Below are 19,431 nucleotides of genomic sequence, written 5' to 3'. Positions count from 1 at the left end.
CCTTTGATAAGGTGCCGCACAAAAGATTAATACACAAGATAAGATCACACGGAGTTAGGGGTAATATATTAGCTTGGATAGAGGATTGGCTAACCAACAGAAAGCAGACAGTTGAGATAAATGGGTCTTTTTCTGGATGGCAAGCTGTAACTAGTGGGGTGCCACAGGGTTCGGTCCTTGGGCCCCAACTATTTACAATCTATATTAATGACTTGGATTCAGGGATAGAAGGTACTTTTGCTAAATTTGCAGATGACACCAAAATAGGTGAGAAAGTAAATTGCAATGAAGAAATAAGAAATTTACAAATGGATATGGACAGGTTAGATGAATTGGCCAAAATTTGGCAGATGGAGTTTAACTTGGATAAGTGTGAGGTTATCCATTTTGGTCGGAAGAATAAAGAGGCAACTTATTATTTAAATGGCGAGAAACTTCAGAATGCTTCAGTGCAGAGGGATCTGGGTATCCTCGTGCATGAATCGCTGAAAGCTAGTATGCAGGTACAGCAGGTAAAAAGGAAGGCAAATGGAATTTTGGCATTTATTGCTAAAAGAATAGAGTATAAAAATAGGGAAGTGTTGTTGCAACTGCACAAGGCATTGGTGAGACTGCACCTGGAGTATTGTGCACAATCTTGGTCCCCTTACTTGAGGAAGGATGTAGTTGCACTGGAGGCGGTTCAGAGGAGATTCACTAGATTGATTTCAGAGATGCGGGACTTGTCTTATGAGGAGAGATTGAGCAGTTTAGGCCTATACTCGCTAGAGTTTAGAAGGCTGAGAGGAGATCTAATTGAGGTATATAAGATGCTAAAGGGGATAGACAAAGTAGACGTGGAGTGGATGTTTTCCCTTGTGGGGCATTCTAGAACGAGAGGTCATAGTTTTAGGCTAAGGGGTGGTAGATTTAAATCAGAGATGAGGAGGAATTACTTTTCTCAAAGGGTCGTGAATCTGTGGAATTCACTACCTCAGAGTGCAGTGGATGCCGGGACGCTGAATAAATGTAAGAAGGAGATAGACAGATTTTTAATTAGTAATGGGTTGAAAGGTTATGGGGAGAGGGCGGGAAATTGGAGTTGAGGCCAAAATTAGATCAGCCATGATCGTATTGAATGGCGGGGCAGGCTCGAGGGGCTGAATTGCCTACTCCTGCTCCTAGTTCTTATGTTCTTATGTCCTAATGTAAGGCAAGGACCTGGTCTGTTCAGGTTCTCCACTACTGCCCAGATTGTGTGATGAATGAACAGAAACTGTCACTGATTTTCAGCCTCAATCCTCAAAATTTTTTTCCAATTAAAACTTGCAAAATCAAATTGATGGAAGTTCAGAATAACCTTCTAGTTCATTTGGTTTACGTGAACTTAGAAATCAATTCCTAAACATTATTTAGTTATTACAGTTGCATGAATAGATGGGAGTTGGAGTTGGGAGGAGTATTTAACCATATTTATATCTGGAAGTTTTTTTATTGTTGATGTTGATCATTGGTGACACATGCAATTAAGTTGGATGACTGTGTGCAATTCTTTGATCTGTTGCATTAAGTCTGTGCCAGTGATGATTGTAGACAGCAAGGATGGTGAGATCATGTCTGAGAATCAAGGCTTATTGAAAGAGTTTCAAACAGATTGTAGAAATATAAAGATGAGCTGGATTCGTGTGTCATTATACACACAGGAGACGATTGTGTGCAGGTAGGGTTATTTGTTAAAGTCATTGTGTGGATTGCCTTTGAAATCAAGTTTTGTTAATCACCTGTGGCTGGAACTGCCACAGGTGTTTCCCCAGTGGGAGATGGGTGGGATCCTGGAAATGGGAGGCAAATGACTAAAACCAAGTGATTTACACTGTTTCTGCGATCTACCACCAAAGTTATGGCAGGAGGAGCGTTTGGAAATTCACAGTCCTGTCGGTGTAAAATAAACCTGAGTGTTTTTTAAATGTCTTTATTCATTCATGGGATAAGGACATCGCTGCCCATTTACTGCCCTTGAGAAGGTGGTGGTAAGCCTCCTTCTTGAACTGCAACAGTCCATGTAGGAACAATGATATATTCCCAAGTTAGTCTTAAGAGTGTCAGCTGTTGCTCAGTGGGTAGCACTCTCACCTCATAAAAATCACTGGGCTTAAGTCCCACTCCTGGGCTGGAGCACAAAAATGAAGGTTGCCACTCCGGTATGGTAGTGACGGAGTGCTGCACTGTCAGAGCCGTCATTTTTCGGATATTAAACCAAGATATTAAACCAAGGCCCCATCTGCTTGCTTGGATGAATGTAAAAGATCCCATGACACTATTTTGAAGAAGGGTAGGGAAGTTGTCCTTAGTTACCTGGCCAATATTTATCCACCAATCAACAGGAGGGTGGGAGGGAGTGTGAGCAGGGCGAGCACGAACTCCGCGCGTATGCGCGAGTGCCATTTGCAAATCTCCCTGAGATGAACGGATTTTTTTTAAAAAATGAAGATTTTATAAATGTTATAAAACATGTCCCCTCATGTGAATCTGTCACATGAGCAGGGACATGTTATTAATGAAAAATTAAACTTCTTATTTTATTTTTATTTGCTTTTGGAAAGCTCATCCCACCAGTGGATGAGGTTTCCAAAAAAATGCAAAGGTCGCTTGGCCTTTTCGCCTGCCCATCAACTGTTGGGTTGGAGGGGCAGCGAAAATTTTCTTTTAATTAACTTTTGATGGCCTTAATAGGCCTTATAATTGTCGGCGGGTGCGCTGCCGACTCTGGCGTGCGCCCGCCAACCGAAATATTGCGCGAGTGCGCGAGGACATCGGGACACTCGCCCGATGTCATCACGCATCATTTTACGCTCGAGTGGGGGCGCGTGCCTGCCCGCCAAGCTAAACCTTTTACCCATTATCTGGTCATTATCACATTGCTGTTTATGGGAATTTACTATACCATATTGGCTGCTGTGTATCCTATATTGCAACATGACTACACTTCAAAAATACTTCACTGACTAAAGTGCTTTGGAATGCCCAATGGTCATGAAGGGTGCTATATAAATGCAGTCTTTCTTTTTCTTTAAGATGGGTGTGACTGCAAGGAAAACTCAGAAGTGTTGGTGTTCCCATACCCCTGCTACCTTTTTGTGTGGTAGGGGTCACGGTTTTGGAAGGTGCTGTCAAAGAAGCCTTGACGAGTTGCTTTAGTGCAAATTTTAAACTGTAATTTTTAAAAAATTTATTCGTGGGATGTGGGTCTTGGTAACTACGTCCTTATCCAACATTTATTTCCCTACTCACCCTTGAGAAGGTGGTGGTGGTGAGCTGCCTTCTTGAACAGCAGCAATTCACGTGATGTAGATGCATCCAGAGTGCTGTTAGGGAGGGAGTTTCAGGATTTTGACCCAGTGACAGTGGTGTTCCAATGCACCTGCTGCCCTTGGCCTTCTAAGTGGTAGAGGTCACAGGTTGAAAAAGTGCTGTCGAAGGAGCCTTGGTGAGTTGCTGCAGTGCATCCTGTAGATGGTACACACTACTGCAACTGTGCTTCAGTGGTGGGGGGAGCGAATGTTTAAAGTGGTGGATGGGGTGCCAATCAAGAGGACTGAATCGTGCCCAGCTTTTTGACTGTTGTTGGAGTTGCATTCATCCAGTCAAGTGGAGCGTAGTCCATCAAACTCTTGATATGTGCCTAGGAGATGGTAGACAGGCTTTGAGGAGTAAAGAGGTGAGTTACTTGCCACAGAATTCCCAGCCTCTGACCTGCTTTTGTCACCACAGTATATATGTGACTGGTTCAGCCATGTTTCTGGACAATGGGATGTTGAGGTTGGGGGATTCAACGATGGTAATGCCATTGAATGTCGAATTCTCTCATGTTGGAGATGGTCATTGCTTGGCACTTGTGTGGCACAAATGTTACTTGCAACTTATCAGCCCAAGCTTGAGTATTGTCCAGGTCTTGTTGCATGCAGGAATTAATTTCTTCATTATCTGAGAATTGTGAATGGGACTGAACACCATGAATGCTTCAGCCAGCATCCCCATTTCTGATCTGATGATGGAGGAAAGGTCATTTATGAAGCAGCTGAAGACGGTTGAGCCTCGGACATGACCCTGAGGAACTGCTGCAGCGCTGTACAGGATCTGAGATGATTGCCCTCAAAAACACAACAGCCACCTTCCTTTGTGCTAGATATGAGTTCAACCTTTGGAGAATTCTCCCCTGATTCCCATTGACTTCCATTTTATTGGGGCTCCTTGGTGCCACACTCAGTCACATGCTGCCTTGATTCGAGGACAGTCACTCTCACCTCACCTCTGGAATTCAGCTTTTTTGACCATGTTCAGACCAAGACTGTAATGAGCTTTGGAGCTGGGTGGTCCTAGCATAATCCAAACTGAGCATCGGTCAGCAGGTTATTGGTGCGTAAGTGCTTGCTAGCACTGTCAACAACACCTTGCATCACTTAGCTGATGATTGAGAGTGGACTGAAGGGGAAATAATTGGCATAATAGGATTTGTCCTATTTTTTGCAATTTTCCACATTGTCAGGAAGATGACAATGTTGGAACTTTGCTTGAACAATTTTGCCTGGCATGCTTCTAGTTCTGGAGCACAAGGGCAGAAATCTTTGCTCAGCAGGCAGGCGTGCACCAGACCCACTCGAGCGTGAAATTATGTGCGTTGACGTCGGCCAAGCGTGCCAACGTCAACATGCAGTTGCGTGATAGTTCGGTCGGCGGGCGCCTGCTGGAGTTGGCAGGCGAAAAGGCCAAACGGCCTTTGCATTTTTTTGGAAACCTCATCCATGGGCGGGATGAGGTTTCCAAGAGCGAGTAAAGATAAAATAAAAGTTTTAAAATTGATTTAAAAACATGTCCCTGCTCATGTGACAGAGTCACATGAGGGGATATGTTTCCTTACATTTTAATTTAAAAAAATTTTTTTTTCAAATCTCTTCATCTTCCTAAGGCGGCTCTGTGCCTCAGGGGGATTATGAAGCTCACACTTGTGTGCATGTGCGAAGGTCGTGCTCGCCCACTTCACACTCCCACTCCCCCCGCCGCCCTCACAGGCAGCACTGAGCGCTGCCGCTCGCGTTTCACACTAAGTGGGCCTTAATTGGCCTGCCAGCGTGAAATCACGGTCCAGTGCTGATTGCGGGCGATGGTCGGCTTCCCGACTGCCCCCGGTCCTGCTGAGCCCGCCTGACATGGGTGAAATTCTGCCCCAAGTCTTTGGCGCAATACAATTGGTTTTAAAATGAAGTAACAAAGCATAATACTGTGAACCACTAGGTTGTATCCGTGGTTCTAAGCACAGCAAGTTACTGTTTGGTACACAGTAACCGCTCCAGTCTGGATATTTTTGTTCTGAAACACTAGTTGTCCAGAGATTTTTTTCAGCAGACCCAAGCAACTCACAGGGCAGAATTTTCCATGCCCGCTGGCGTCGGGCGTGTTCAGTGGCATGAGCGGACAATATGGCGAGAAGCCCAAAAATCGGTTTCACGACCTCGTGAAACCAATTTGCAATCGTCCGCTCTGCGCATCAGTGGCGGGCCATGTTTCCTGCCGTCGGACGTCGGGAACCTCATTTTAATACATCTTCATATCATTATAAGCCCATCCTGCTAGAATTATACCCCCCGTGCTGGATCGTCTGAGCAATCATGCCGACATGTTTCACAACAGCATATGTAAGGCGTGCACTTGGCAGGCTGAACTTCAAGGGGGACTCGGAGGTGAGTGCACACTAATGGTGCTCAGTGCTCGTAAGGTCTGCCTGTTGACCTTCGAGGTTGAGATGACTGGGCGCGGGGAGGGCGGCCGGGGGGTGGGCAAGGACTGCACTGTGGTAGATGGTCGTGCTCAGGCATGTGCAGAGTGACAGGGAGGGAAGTGACCATGCATTAGAGAAATGTATAAAGTGACCATTTGTCTGCATCTGAGACAGTTCAGCCACAGCCACATTGATATGGTTGGAGTTGGGCCTCTAGCTTATCTGCTCACTCAAGCAACACAGAGGCATGAAATTGCCACCAAATGCTCCAGAGCTTTTCACCCCTTGGGCATAGTCTGCAAACCAATGAGCATTTTAGTGGACTGCAGAACAGTTGGATGACTGGGCACTTTGTGCAACCTGCTCGCTAAAGCTGGCCATGAAGCAGTCACTTCTGGAGGGACTCACAGCCCCTTGCAATGTCATCATTCTGATTTGGATCAGTCTCCCTCATGGTTCAAGCTAACAGTGCAGCCTTGCAGCACGGGTTAGGAGAATGCCTGTGCCTGAGCTGAGAGCACAGCACGCAGTCCAGTGGGCAAAGCTGTTGCCAATCGTTCAGGTGGAGTGGGGTGGAGGAGGTTGGGGTTTCGGGCAGCCATGCAGCGCACTAAACTCTGGCCATCCAAGTGGTGGCCAGCACTCTCCAGGATATGTTAAGGGGCCTTCAGGCATGAGCAGGAGAGGTTCTTAGTACACCCATGCTAACCCACGCATCTCCTTCATCCTGCAGGAGGAGTACATCAGGAGCATGGAGCCTGGTGAACTAGCTGTATGCCTCGTGGCTTACAGAGAGTGAAGAGGAAGGAGAAGAGAGTGATGAAGGCACCTGGCTTGCACAATAAGAAGAGCAGCACCCTCAGGAAGAAGGGGTGGCTGGGGGTCCTGCACAGGCTGCTGAAGAGCCACAGCAAACCATTGCTGGCTGGCGCCTAGCTAGATCTAGGGTCTATAGCTGCTGCCTTTCATTCCCACAGATGACTGAAAACCACTGTCACTGAAGACTGTGCACGTCTAGAGAACTGTTCGGTCACATCTGCCAGCTGCTGCAGGATTTGGCATTACGGGGACATGGAGGGCATCCACTGCCCAGGGCTGTGAATGTGACCATAGTCAATTTTTATGCCAGTGGCTCCTTTCAGGGCTTCACAGGTGACCTCTGTGGGATATGACAAGCCTCTTCCCACAAATCATCCATGAGGTCACTGACACCACCTTCAGAAAGGCACGCAACTTTGTGCATTTCGCCTGGGACCAGGACAGCCAGAATGAAAGAGTGATTAGATTTGCCCAGATCTTGGGTTTCCCACAGGTGCAGGGTGCCATCGACTGCACTCACGTGGTGCTCAGCTCTCCGTCACAACATGCGGTCAACTATGTCAACCGCTAGGGCTTCCATTCGCTGAATGTGCAGCTAATGTGCGACCAACACAAATGCATCCTGCAGGTCTGCGCACGGTTTCCAGGGAGTGTCCACGACTCCTACATTCTCAGTTGGTCACAGATCCCTGACGTCTTCCAGGGTCCACAGAGGCTGCAGGGTTGGCTGATCGGGGACAAGGGCTACCCACAGAGGCCGTGGTTGATGATACCTGTGCGGCGGCCTCAGGTTGCAGCAGAGCAAAAGTACAATGAGGCTCAGGCTGCAGCTGACAACTTGGTGGAGCAAACCATCAGGATGCTGAAAATGATGTTCCGGTGCATGGACTAGTCTGGTGGAGCCCTGCTATACAGTCCACAGAGGGTGTCATGCATCATTGTCACCTGCTGTGCCCTTTACAACCTGGCACTGCAACGGGGAGAGGAGCTGGCTGAGGAGGAGATGGAGCAGCACGTGTCCTCCAATGAGGAGTATGTCGACAGAGATAAGGGTGAGGAGGCCCTCGAAGGCAGTGATAATGGGGATGAGGTCATTGCTCTGGCCAAGCGAGGCAGGCGTGCTCAGGAGTCCCTCGTAGCTGCCAGATTTCTGGAGGGTGATGACAACATGCAGTGAGGAGACTCCATAGATCCCCACATTGCTCTGTGAATATTTGACTCCAGTCTGGCTTATGGCAGTGCACATACTCTCTGTCTGAATGCTTCTGTCGTGGAGACACAGTGGAGGCCCTAATAGTCGCTCGATTGCAGAAGGTCGATGACAACAACCGGTGAGAACACTCCATAGATCCTCACAAAGCCTCTAAGAATGTCTGACTCCTGTCTGGCTGAGGGCAGCTCATTTGCGCTTTGTGATCAGGGTCATATCATGGAGACGCAGCCATGAAACTTTAGAAGCACCTGTTCCTTTGTCAGCCTTCAGCACCTGTCCCCTTCAGGAGCACAGCATCACTAGTCACAGATGCTGAAGAGATGGGGGCCAGCCCCACCTCAAAGGTGCTGAGAGCACACAGAGAGAATGACAGGACTCTGTGATGCCTGTCCACAACATCCTGGCAGCAAATAACAAACAACATCGAGGTACAGGCATCAATAATATGTCCAGGGAGTGAGAGGCTGGGCCATCACTTTGGTCTGAAGGCTGCACAGAGCACAGGGAAGAGGCTCTGGACTGTGACACCTGCCTTTATCTTGTGCAGAAAGGTTTCACATCTGAGTGACACGAACACTGATCATGAGAACAAGGAGCCATAGGCAGGGAGACATTCTTGGGAGTTTATTGACAACAGTGAACATTATGTACAAGTGATCAACGCCTGTGCCCAGGCTGTGCAACTACATCTTCATAACCTTCGTTACCCTGCAGCTATGTCTTGATGCTCCCCGGACATCCACAGCAGAGGTGGAGGCAGCCTGCTGACTGCTACTCACTGTCTGTGATGACCTTGGCAAGCGTCACCTGGAGGGCCGAGACCTGGAGGGCCCCATCCTGCTTTCGGGGTCCTGCTATGTGTCAGTGGCACCCTCTTTGGCCTGTGGAGCTGGAGCTGCTGGGATCACAGGAAGAGGGGATTGGATAGGCCAGACACTCCCGGGGTCACCTGGATGGATGGCTCCGGGGTGTGCGCCTGTTGACCCTCCTCCCTATGGGTGCCCGAGAGCCCCAGGCTGACTCCTTGAGGAGAAGGGGTAACTGGAGTGAGATCAAGCTGCCCCGTACCCCTCTCACATACACACTGTTGGAGGTTAACAGTGGCATCAGCGATGGATTTCAGGCCGCGCAAAAATGCAAAGCATTGTCCTGGACCAAGGTCTCCATGGTGGCTGCCATTGTTGACCTCGGTGCATTGGCATGCTGGTGCTACCACCTCAGACTGAAGGCAGACAGAGTCCTCCATTGTGCCTTGCAATCTGTGGAGTGCAGTGGATATCCCCTCCTGATGTTTCCGAGCTTGCCTTTGCAGCTCCAGCAACTGAGATGTGACCATGTACAGAGGCTCGTCATCTGACTCAGACTCAGCAGATTTCTGGCCTCTAGCAGTCCTCTGAGTGCTGGAAACCTGGGAAGTCCCTGCTACCTGCTGTGGATCAAACAGTGCGATGTCCTCATCAATTGTGATCCCAGGGCCACTCTAAAGCAAGGTCCCACCGAGGTGTGTGTCTCTATGCTGGTGGAGGGTGTGGGTGAGCGCTGTGATGGGCCTTCAATGAAGGAGCCTTCAGATTCCCCTTCAGAGGTTTCTTCGAGGCTTGATTGGAGACCCTGTATTGTGGACTCCGTTGGCTGTTCCTCCGATGTGCCTACAAAAGTGGCCTGTGAAACAGGACACATCACTCACAGCATGGTTGTCTGATGGATGTTTCACTGCTGGATCCTCACTTGGTAGAGCACCGCCAACCTCACCGTCAACACAAGAATGGTCCAGACCTTCGCCAGCCAGCTGGATGGCTCTGTCTTCAAAGTCCATGAGGATTTTGATTTCAGGCATTCCCTCACCGGTCTGCATCTCTGCCATGTGTTCTCCTCACCTCTGCTGCATGTCCAGCAGGCTCCTTGTGGCCTTGACCTGAGGCCTGTCATCAGCATGAAGCTCAGCAGTGGTCTGATCCCCATTAGACCTCTGATTATCAGAGGACTCGGCTGTTACAGTCTCCGTCAGCTGCTGGGATGTGTGTGCAATGTGCTCATTAGATTGTGCTCCTGAACCTAAATGCGAACTCTCCATGGACCATGTGGGTGTAACTGTGCTGGTGGAGGCTGATGAGGCAAGTGATGGTGCACCCTCTGAGGCATTGGTTTCATCCTCCCCAGAGGTGGAGTCATCTGACTGGGGGCTGGTCTGCAGCCTTGACCATTCATGGACATGACCTGTAACGGAGAATAAACAGAACCACATTAAGTATCACGATGGTATGAATGTTTCACATTTTCTCACGTACCTCCTGTGTGCTCATATGCCACCAGCAGGATGGTTGCTTCTTCCTCCTACACTTGGCCGGTCCAGCCTGCCTCATATCCCGCGATCTCCATCGCCTCTTCCTCTGCAGGGGTGATGAGCCTGAGGTCTGCCACTCCACCTCTCCCTGGCATTGTGGGTCTACTCGTCTAGCATGACAAAGTGCAGAGATAGTGACATGTCAAGTGACACCTAAGTCCCTTGTCTGCATGCATCCCCATCATACATATGGTCCAGTCAATCACATGTTGCATCCAAGCGCACACAAAAGTCAAACTTCCACATGCTTTGGCCTCACTTGCCGTGTGGCGTTAAGGCTATCACATATTCACTGTTCTGGCATAGCTGCTCAATTGCACATCTAAATTATTGATGACCCCACGAGAGATTGCTCGTGAAGATATGACACTGGCACTTACCCCGGCAGATCAGAGCAGGTTGTTGATCTTTCCCTGCACTGGACCCAGATGCAGGACCCCATGGCTGCTCACCTCCTCTGCCATCTCCATCCAGGCCACCTTGGTCAGGCAAGATGTCATCTGTGGGAGAGAGAGCACCTCCCATCTTTCCCTAACAGCCTGGAGGAGAATCTGCAGGGAGGCACCGGTAAACTGTGGGGATGCGTTCTGGTGACACTCTGCCATCTCAACTGTGAACTAGTAGTGTAGGTACAAGAAACACTAGTAATGGAGGGGGGGAATGATGTGGGGAGAAGTGAGGGGGCTGGAGCTGAGGTTTGTGAGAGGGTGTAGAAAGAAACTCAACAAGATTATGATAGTATCAAGGAACACAGGAAAATTTTGGCCATGATTCAGTTCCTCTGGAGTTCCTCAGGAGTCTCTTTTAGAGCCCGCCATTGCTGCAGCATTGCTGACTGATGGCAGGTTTTGTCAATGAAAAACTTCATCTGCCATGGGATTGCACGTGTCTCCTGTGCAATGGAAAATGGCAACGAGCAAGATAACGGAAGCGGCACAGGCTCCCGGTTCTGCCTGTGGGGAGCAGTGTGTTTGGAAGTACAGATTTGGAGCAAGCAGAGCAGGTATCAATTACAAAGATCAAACACACTTGTGGTTCGGCATTCTAATGTCATTCTATAATCCAGAAAATTTTGAAATTCAGAAATGACTTGGCCCCAAGCATTCCAGACTGGAAAGGTTTACAGTGTACTGGCTGTAGAGAGTAGTGGAAAACAAAGGTTGGAGAGAAGGAGAATTGTACAATCAGTCAACTCAGTTTGTTGTTGCTAATTACAGGGTTGTATTAGTTTAGTGAGCAATTCTCTTTGTTTATTGTTACGAAACAGTTTATAAGGTAATGTTTCATGACTGTCTCTTTAATTTAAGGTAAAATTAGGTAATTAAGGGGTCATGTGAGCCACTCTGAATTTTACCAGACAAGAAACGTGGGCAGCTTGGTTGTTATGGGAACAAGAGGGCCCTGGTTGACCTACAAAGAAGAAGGTGCAGGATGTTTGCACCCGCAGACAATGGCACGAACAGCTGTGGGTAGACTGTTCGTCTCCAAGACTCACAGAGAGGTGTTAGGAATGTCAGACTTTATAAATGGTTATAGTTTAGATTGCCTATTTTATTCCAAGGTAGAATGTAGTTGGGGGTCTAGAAGGCAGCTAATTATCATTTCTACATGGCCCATGCGATTCACATTGCCATGGAGATGGGCTTTGGGAAGGGAAAAGTTCAGACAGAAACATTGTAGTTTCAGGTTGTAGGGTTTCTAAGGTAACACTGAACCTCACAGACACAAGTCAGCCTGCAGCCATTTGAGAGGTTAAGAGCAGGAGATAGAGGCAGTCAGTGCTGCACCTGAAGCAGAGAAAATGTTGACTCTGTTGTTCACCATGCAGAATACGGGTGGGAGGTCATGCTCAGATTGAAGAGACTGATTTTGTGCGGATTTAAAGAAGGCTGGAAGATTTGCCTATCTTGAGTGAGACAGAAGGAATCTCCAGTGTAACCCTCACAGTGAAAGTCAGTTCTGGGATTAGAAGTTACCCAGCTGGAAAAGAAAAAAAATCAGCAAGCCCTCAGGAATTGAGAATAACTTTGGACTGGTTCCAGGAGAATGAACGTAAAGCATAACTGTATCAGGAGATTTTCAGTCAAGTTAAAAGCTAAATGGGGAATTTATTTTCTTTAGTTCAGACTCTAAATTGTCTTATACCAGGTCTTGCTTATAGTGGATGCACAAAAATCCAGGGCAGCACCCAGAGTCAGTGAGGTTTCCTGGACTTGTTGCCGCACACAAGCAGAGACAAGAGGAATTACTTTTCCCCAGGATTGGGAGGAAGAAACCTGTGACTCTCATGAAGAAGGTATGGTTGGAGGTAACTGAGGAGGTGAGTTTCAGGAGCATTGTGCCCTAGGCAGTGCAGGGGGCGATTTAATAACCAGATAAGGAGAAGTGACTATATTTACTGATTCACCTTGATCCTCTGGTGTACAACACCACCCCTCTCACTCTGTCTTGCCAAGCATACTCCATCACACCCCTCTCACCCCCATTCAACTTTCAGCAGTACCCAGCTTTAATTTTCTATGTACTTCATCACTGCACCATTTATCCATCTGCTGTTGTCACTTGTTAGGCAATGTGGTGCATCTGTTTCATAGTCACTATCACAAAATGCACTGCATCCACTGGATAAATACGCAAGTCTGCTTTTTTCACCTCTGGTAGTTGGTCAAGTGCCAAGGGAAGGCGATGGTGTAGTGGTATTGTTGTTGGGTTAGTAATCCAGAGACCCAGGGTAATGCTCTGGGGACCTGGGTTTGAATCCTGCCACGGCAGATGGTGGAATTTGAATTCAATAAAAATCTGGAATTAAAAGTCTGATGATGACCATGAAACCATTGTCAGTTGTTGTAAAACCCATCTGGTTCACTAATGTCCTTTAGGGAAGGAAATCTGTCGTCCTTACCTGGTCTGGCCTATGTGTGATTCCAGACCCACAGTAATGTGGTTGACTCTTAAATGCCCTCTGAACAAGGGTAATAAATGCTGGGCTAGCCAGTGATGTCCATGTCCCATGAACAAATTAAAAAAAAACACACACTCATCCACATAGTGGATATGATGTAGGAGTCCAACTTGAACACTAGTGGATTGGTGGAACAGGTAATTGTGAGAATGCCTGCCATGGAGAAAGTGGAGCCTTCCCTTTGGAGCTTCAAGCAAAATTGTCTAATGAGTCCATGGAGACTATGACCACTTGTCTTCCGCCTTAAACAGGACGACAAACAGCTCTTCTATGGTCTTACAACACATCACAGATCATCACCAAACTGGTCTATAGCAGAGTGATGTGCTGCTGGCCCAGCAGAGGGATGAAAGGGAACATGGAACTGGGCACTCCACTCAAAGCACCCCCATTTCCCTCCCTTTCCCCCTTCAGCCAGTTGCTACCCCATTGCCTTATGGCTGAGCCTAATCCTGCACGGATGCACTGGAGCAGACTTTGGCAGGGCCCCCAGGGATGCAGGAACATAAAGGTCATAGACCAAAAGCTGGTGGTGGTTTTTGTTTGCTTTTTGTTTCAGTTGCTATAATTAACAGAACCACATGGCAACGCAGGCATCCCAGTTAGAGAAATCTAAATGGTTGGCTGGTGAGAGGTGCCCAATCCTGATATTCCTCCTCCTCTTCAAAGTTATATTCACCCAAAGATGCCTGATGAGTACCTTCATCCTCCTCCATTTGCAATCCTCTCTGCTGCACTATGCAGCATACCGTTATTATCCTGGACACCCTTGATAGTGAGTACTGAAGGGCACCTCCAGACCTATCTAGGTCTAATGCACAGCTTCAGCATTCTAATAGCTTGCTCTATGATACATGGTGATGTGGTTTTTGCTCTTGTGCTCCAGTGCATCATTGGTGTGGCTCCTCACAGGTGTCATGAACCATGTTTGAACCTTGTCACTTAGGCGCCAAACATTTACTCCGCTTTCTGGAAGAGAAAGATCTGGAATAATATCTTTTAGGGAAGGAAATCTGCCATTCTTACCTGGTCTGGCCTACATGTGACTCCAGACCCACAGCAATGTGGTTGACTCTTATTTGCCCTCTGAACAAGGGATGCTAGGCTAGCCAGCGACACCTGCATCCCATGAATGAATAATTTTTTTAAATGTCCTGCAGCAAGACCTGGACAATATCCAGGCTTGATCTGACAAGTGGCAAGTAACATTTACGCCACACAAATGTCAGGCAATGACCATCTCCAACAAGAGAGAATCCAACCATCACCCCTTGATGTTCAATGGTATTACCATCACTGAATCCCCCACTATTAACATCCTGGGGGTTACCATTGACCAGAAACTGAACTGGACTAGCCATATAAATACTATGGCTACAAGAGCAGGTCAGAGGCTAGGAATCATGTGATGAGTGACTCACCTCCTGATTCTCCAAAGCCTGTCCAACATCTACAAGGCACAAATCAGGAATGTGATGGAATACTCCCCACTTGCCTGGATGAGTGCAGCTCCCACAACACTCAAGAAGCTTGAAACCATCCAAGACAAAGCAGCCTGCTTGATTGGCACCACATCCACAAACATTCACCCCCTCCACCACTGACGCATAGAAGCAGCAGTGTGTATTATCTATAAGATGCACTGCAGGAATTCACCAAGGCTCCTTAGACAGCACCTTCCAAACCCATGACCACTACCACCTAGAAGGACAAGGGCAGCAGATAGATGGGAACACCACCATCTGGAAGTTCCCCTCCAAGTCACTCACCATCCTGACTTGGAAATATATCGCCGTTCCTTCACTGTCGCTGGGTCAAAAACCTGGAACTCCTTCCCTAACAGCACTGTGGGTGTAGCTACACCATATGGACTGCAGTGGTTCAAGAAGGCACCTCACCGCCACCTTCTCAAGGGCAACTAGGGATGGGCAATAAATGCTGGCCCAGCCAGTGAAGCCCACATACTGTAAAATGAATTTAAAAAAATACTGGACTGCTATAGAGTGAAAGTGTCATGGCAGCTCCCCAGGAATCTGGCATATCTGCATGAACCTCTTCTAATAGCTACACACTACCAGGGCATTGATGGAATAATATCCCTTGCAGATGGTAGAAAACTCTTGGTTGCTGTGACGATGCTTGTATTACCATGTGTGCGCAATTGATGGAGCCCACTCACTCTGGCTATTGCCAACACAGGAGAAATTTACATAACTCTGGCAAACAACCCAAACATGCTTTGTGTGCAGCAGACTGTGAGACCCTCAAGCCTCTGGAAGGAACCAGAGGCAGAAAACATGGAGAGCTTTGGTGATTTTCACAGGCAATGGTAATGTGTGGCCTCTAGGCCTAGCAAGTGCAGGGTTTCGCCTAGGAGGTCTTAGATGTCTGATGTGGCAATCTCAGCCTGCAGAAGCACCGCTCTTCCAAGAGTCTCTGTCTGTAATTCCTGTTATTTGGGTAGGGTCTTCTGCAATCTTGGCTCTTTCTTGGTCCCCTTTCTCCCGTTCTGCAAGTCTCTCCTGTGCGCGCCCACCTCCTGTGAACTTGTTCAAACCACCATGTGTCATTGCCATGGATGGTGATGGTCTTACTTTTATGCTATGCTGTCAAAAAATTCCATGGATTACCCATCCTGCTGGTGTCTGTCTCCAATGTCCTCCAACATTTGTACAGTAACAAAAACTCTCTGCTAAACATGTGTCAGAGGGTACTGACAAAGCAGCTGAAGGAATTGAGCTTTTATTAAATTTATGTGATCTTGCAGTTAATATATCCCCATGGAGCGTACCTGAAACATGCCTTCCTTTCACTAGTAAGTTTCACAAACCATAGGAGCCCTGTGTTGGAGCAGTTAAATCTGAAGGAAAGTTAAATTTATTTCAAAAGCCCCTTATTTACATGTAATTATGAGGTTAAAAGATGCCTTAATTATCCTCTTCTCATGATGACATCACTCAGGGAAATAGGCCACTTGATACAGCCAAACGCACCACAGTTTGACCTCAAGGTCAGCACATTGGAACCAGGTTGTGGTCATGCTTCATTTTTCTCCAATTTTAAGTACACATCAGTCCTAGCCAATCTTTGTTAAAATTCTCTCACTCTCTCTCGTTTTCACACATAGAATATCTATCTAAATTCAAGTTCAATAAAGCTTTAGAAATTTATCTTCTTGTTTACAAAATTATCTGCAGAATAGTTACTAAATAGAGAAAGTAGGAAGCTAGAGAAGATCATCCCCTCAGACCAGCTCACTGGATGATACTGATATATCCTTGGAAATCAGGTACAGTGCACATGTTCAGTCTGCACAATCCAGGCAAAATATCAAGTTCAATTTAAGGCTTTTGGGAGAAACTGAGGCCTTCAAATGAAAACCTTTATTAAGGCATTAAAAGACACATAAGATAATTCAGCTAAGGAAGGTATTGATGTTATTGTGAAATATGTATTATTAATATTTAAAAAAATCTTTTGCTTTGTTCATGAGTAATTTTAGTTGTTGAGAAAAAACAGTGGATGAAATTTTTATTCAGAATGCACTTTGAGTGATTTGTGAGAACTCAGTGAGCAGTTAAACACAATCGTGATGAAGATCAGAAGTAGAAACACATTGGCCTGAATCTTCTGGTTGGAGTGCAGGGGTGGGCCCTGCTCACCGACACGTAAAATGACCCGCGGTGATGTCGGGCATGTGTCCCGATGTCACCGCGTGTCATCCCGATCTTTAGTTCAGCGGGCGCGCTCCGGAGTCGGCTGCGCGCCTGCTGAATTGTCAAAGGCCTGTGAAGGTCATTTAAAAACCAATTGAAATAATTAACAGGGCTGCCTGTCCAACCTTAAGGTTGGCGGGCAGGCGAAGAGCCCAGGTGGCCTTCGCATTTTTCATGGAGCCTCATCCACAGGCAGGATGAGGTTTCATGAAGGGTTTATAACTATAATAAAAATTTTTAATAAAATTCATTGACATGTCCCGGCTCATGTGACAGTGTCACATGAGGGAACATGTCTGAATAATTTTTTAATTTCTTTTTTTCAAGTTTTCCAAATCAAATTAATCTCCCTGAGGCACGGAGCTGCCTCTCCCTCCCTCCCCTGCCCACACAGGTAGCACTAAGCGCTTCCGGGTGCGGGTCACGCCAGGCAGGCCTTAATTGGCCCGCCCATGCAAAATGGTGGCTTGCAGCCAATCACTGGCGGCGATTGGCTACGCGCCCGCCCACGCCCGCTCCCAAATCGCCCACCCGAAGGAGAGAAAATTCTCCCTATTGATTAAGATAAGAAAGAGGAATAAGGTATAAATAGATCAGTCTCTAAATTTTGTACTTTAATCGATCTCAAATGAACATTTTTCCAATAACAATGGATAGATAGTGTCACAACCACGGATCCTTTCCCTGAATTACTTATGGACATATTGAACTTTTAAGTAAGACATGTGCTTTTTAAAAAAGGACGTACAAGCTATAGCTGGCTGAGGCTGTAAGGTAACCGCCTGCTGGAAAATTCCTTACTTGACCAACTAGTTTAGAAAGAACAGAATGTCACACCTAAAAGGTGTGACATGGCCACTTCATACAGAGGCACTTCAAAGGAAAAGAGACAATGCCAACTGAACTATAATCTCCTGTGGTTGCGGAGATAATGGAAAAATGATTACCATCTCAGCCGAAATCATCTCCTGTTGAGTTATATCTCAAACTGTAAACATGAACTGAGTTATAAAAGGAAAACAGATCCAGGTGAAAGACATGTTTGTTTTTTCCCTTCTAGGAATACACAGGGAAAGGGGTTTAAAAGCCAACCCCAAACCTGGTTCTGTGTGCTAGTCTGGTGTTATGGTCTGGTGTGTGTGTGCTGTGAAGGTCACAGCTGAAGAACCCCGACTGGGCATCTGTGCGCTTGCAGGTGAAAAAGTCTCTCTGATTGTTGGAAGCAAGTCACAAGTCAGCAAAGCCAGTCGAAAAGGAAACAGGACAACTCCTTTCAACTAACCTGCAGAACCAAGAATCTCCAAACCAACTGCTCGACTACCAAAGTCAGCATTACCGGAACCACCCTAATTTAATGGCCACAATGTTTCACCATCTACTCATGGACAAGACAAAGGACTGATTTGTATATCTTTTGAACTTTTATTTTTGGACTAATTTCTCATTTCTAACCTGTGTATATGTGTGTTGCATTTTTATTATTTTTTCTCACGTATGGTAATTAATAAACTCACACTTTCTTTGACTCAAGACAGCCTGGTTAAATTGGCTCCTTTAAAAACATAAATACATTTGGACCGGGAAAAGGTATCCACTAGGGAAGGGATCCTTTTTAAATTAACCTTGTTGCGACCAACCGAGGGGGTTGAATAAACAAGTGGAGCCAGTTCACCCCTCCTCACCCGGGAACATAACAATTTGGAGTATCTTGTCTGGGGACCGGTCTTAACAAATGGCCCAGGAAAGGATTTAGGATAGTACCTGTCTTTTTATAAGTGAGCTATTATCTTTATCTCTGTTAATATAAAAATGAAATGAACAAATGAAATGAGATAAAAACAAGAAACTACTGCAGATGCTGGAAATCCAAAACAAAAACAGAATTATCTGGAAAAACTCAGCAGGTCTGGCAGCATCGGCAGAGAAGAAAAGAGAAAAGAAAGGAGAAGAAAAGAACAGAATGTTCTGTTGAAGGGTCATGAGGACCCGAAATGTCAACTCTTTTCTTCTCCGCCAATGCTGCCAGACCTGCTGAGTTTTTCCAGGTAATTCTGTTTTTGAAATGAAATGAGATGTATATGAAATGTCCCTGTTGGCTATTTTAATGAATGTACTACCTTAATCTTTCCTTGCTGCTTCACTGGTGGAAGCCTTCCTGATCTTTGCACCTCTTCAGTAGTCCATAACCCAACTCTCCATAACTTTCTCAGATGACAGTGAGAACCCTGCAGGAAATAGGATGGAAGTACTGCAGGAATAAATGGGAGAGGGGTAAAGCGAGTAAAAAAGGAAAAGTGAAAAACGTGAGAGAGAAAGTAATGGAGCAGAAAGAGAGGAGGTGAATGAGAATAGTGACAATGGTGAAGAGGGGAAAGAGAAATAAAAAAGATGAGAGGCCCAGAAAGAAAGAGGACAGAAAAAAATGTTTTTTTACAGACTTAACAGTACTAGTGTCCTTAGCTAGAGTGGCATGAGGTACTATAAACTGTGTTGGTGAAACAGTCCTGAGAAAATGAAGAACAAATGAAATAACCAGAAACTATCCTGAGATGTACATGAGTCTGTCTTCAATGAACAGACTTCTATCTGTATTTCAACAGCATTGTGATCTGGACAATTCAG

Source organism: Cetorhinus maximus, chromosome 2 (genome assembly GCF_964194155.1).
Source record: "Cetorhinus maximus chromosome 2, sCetMax3.hap1.1, whole genome shotgun sequence".
Classification (NCBI taxonomy): domain Eukaryota; kingdom Metazoa; phylum Chordata; class Chondrichthyes; order Lamniformes; family Cetorhinidae; genus Cetorhinus; species Cetorhinus maximus.
Note: the sequence above shows the minus strand (reverse complement) of the source record.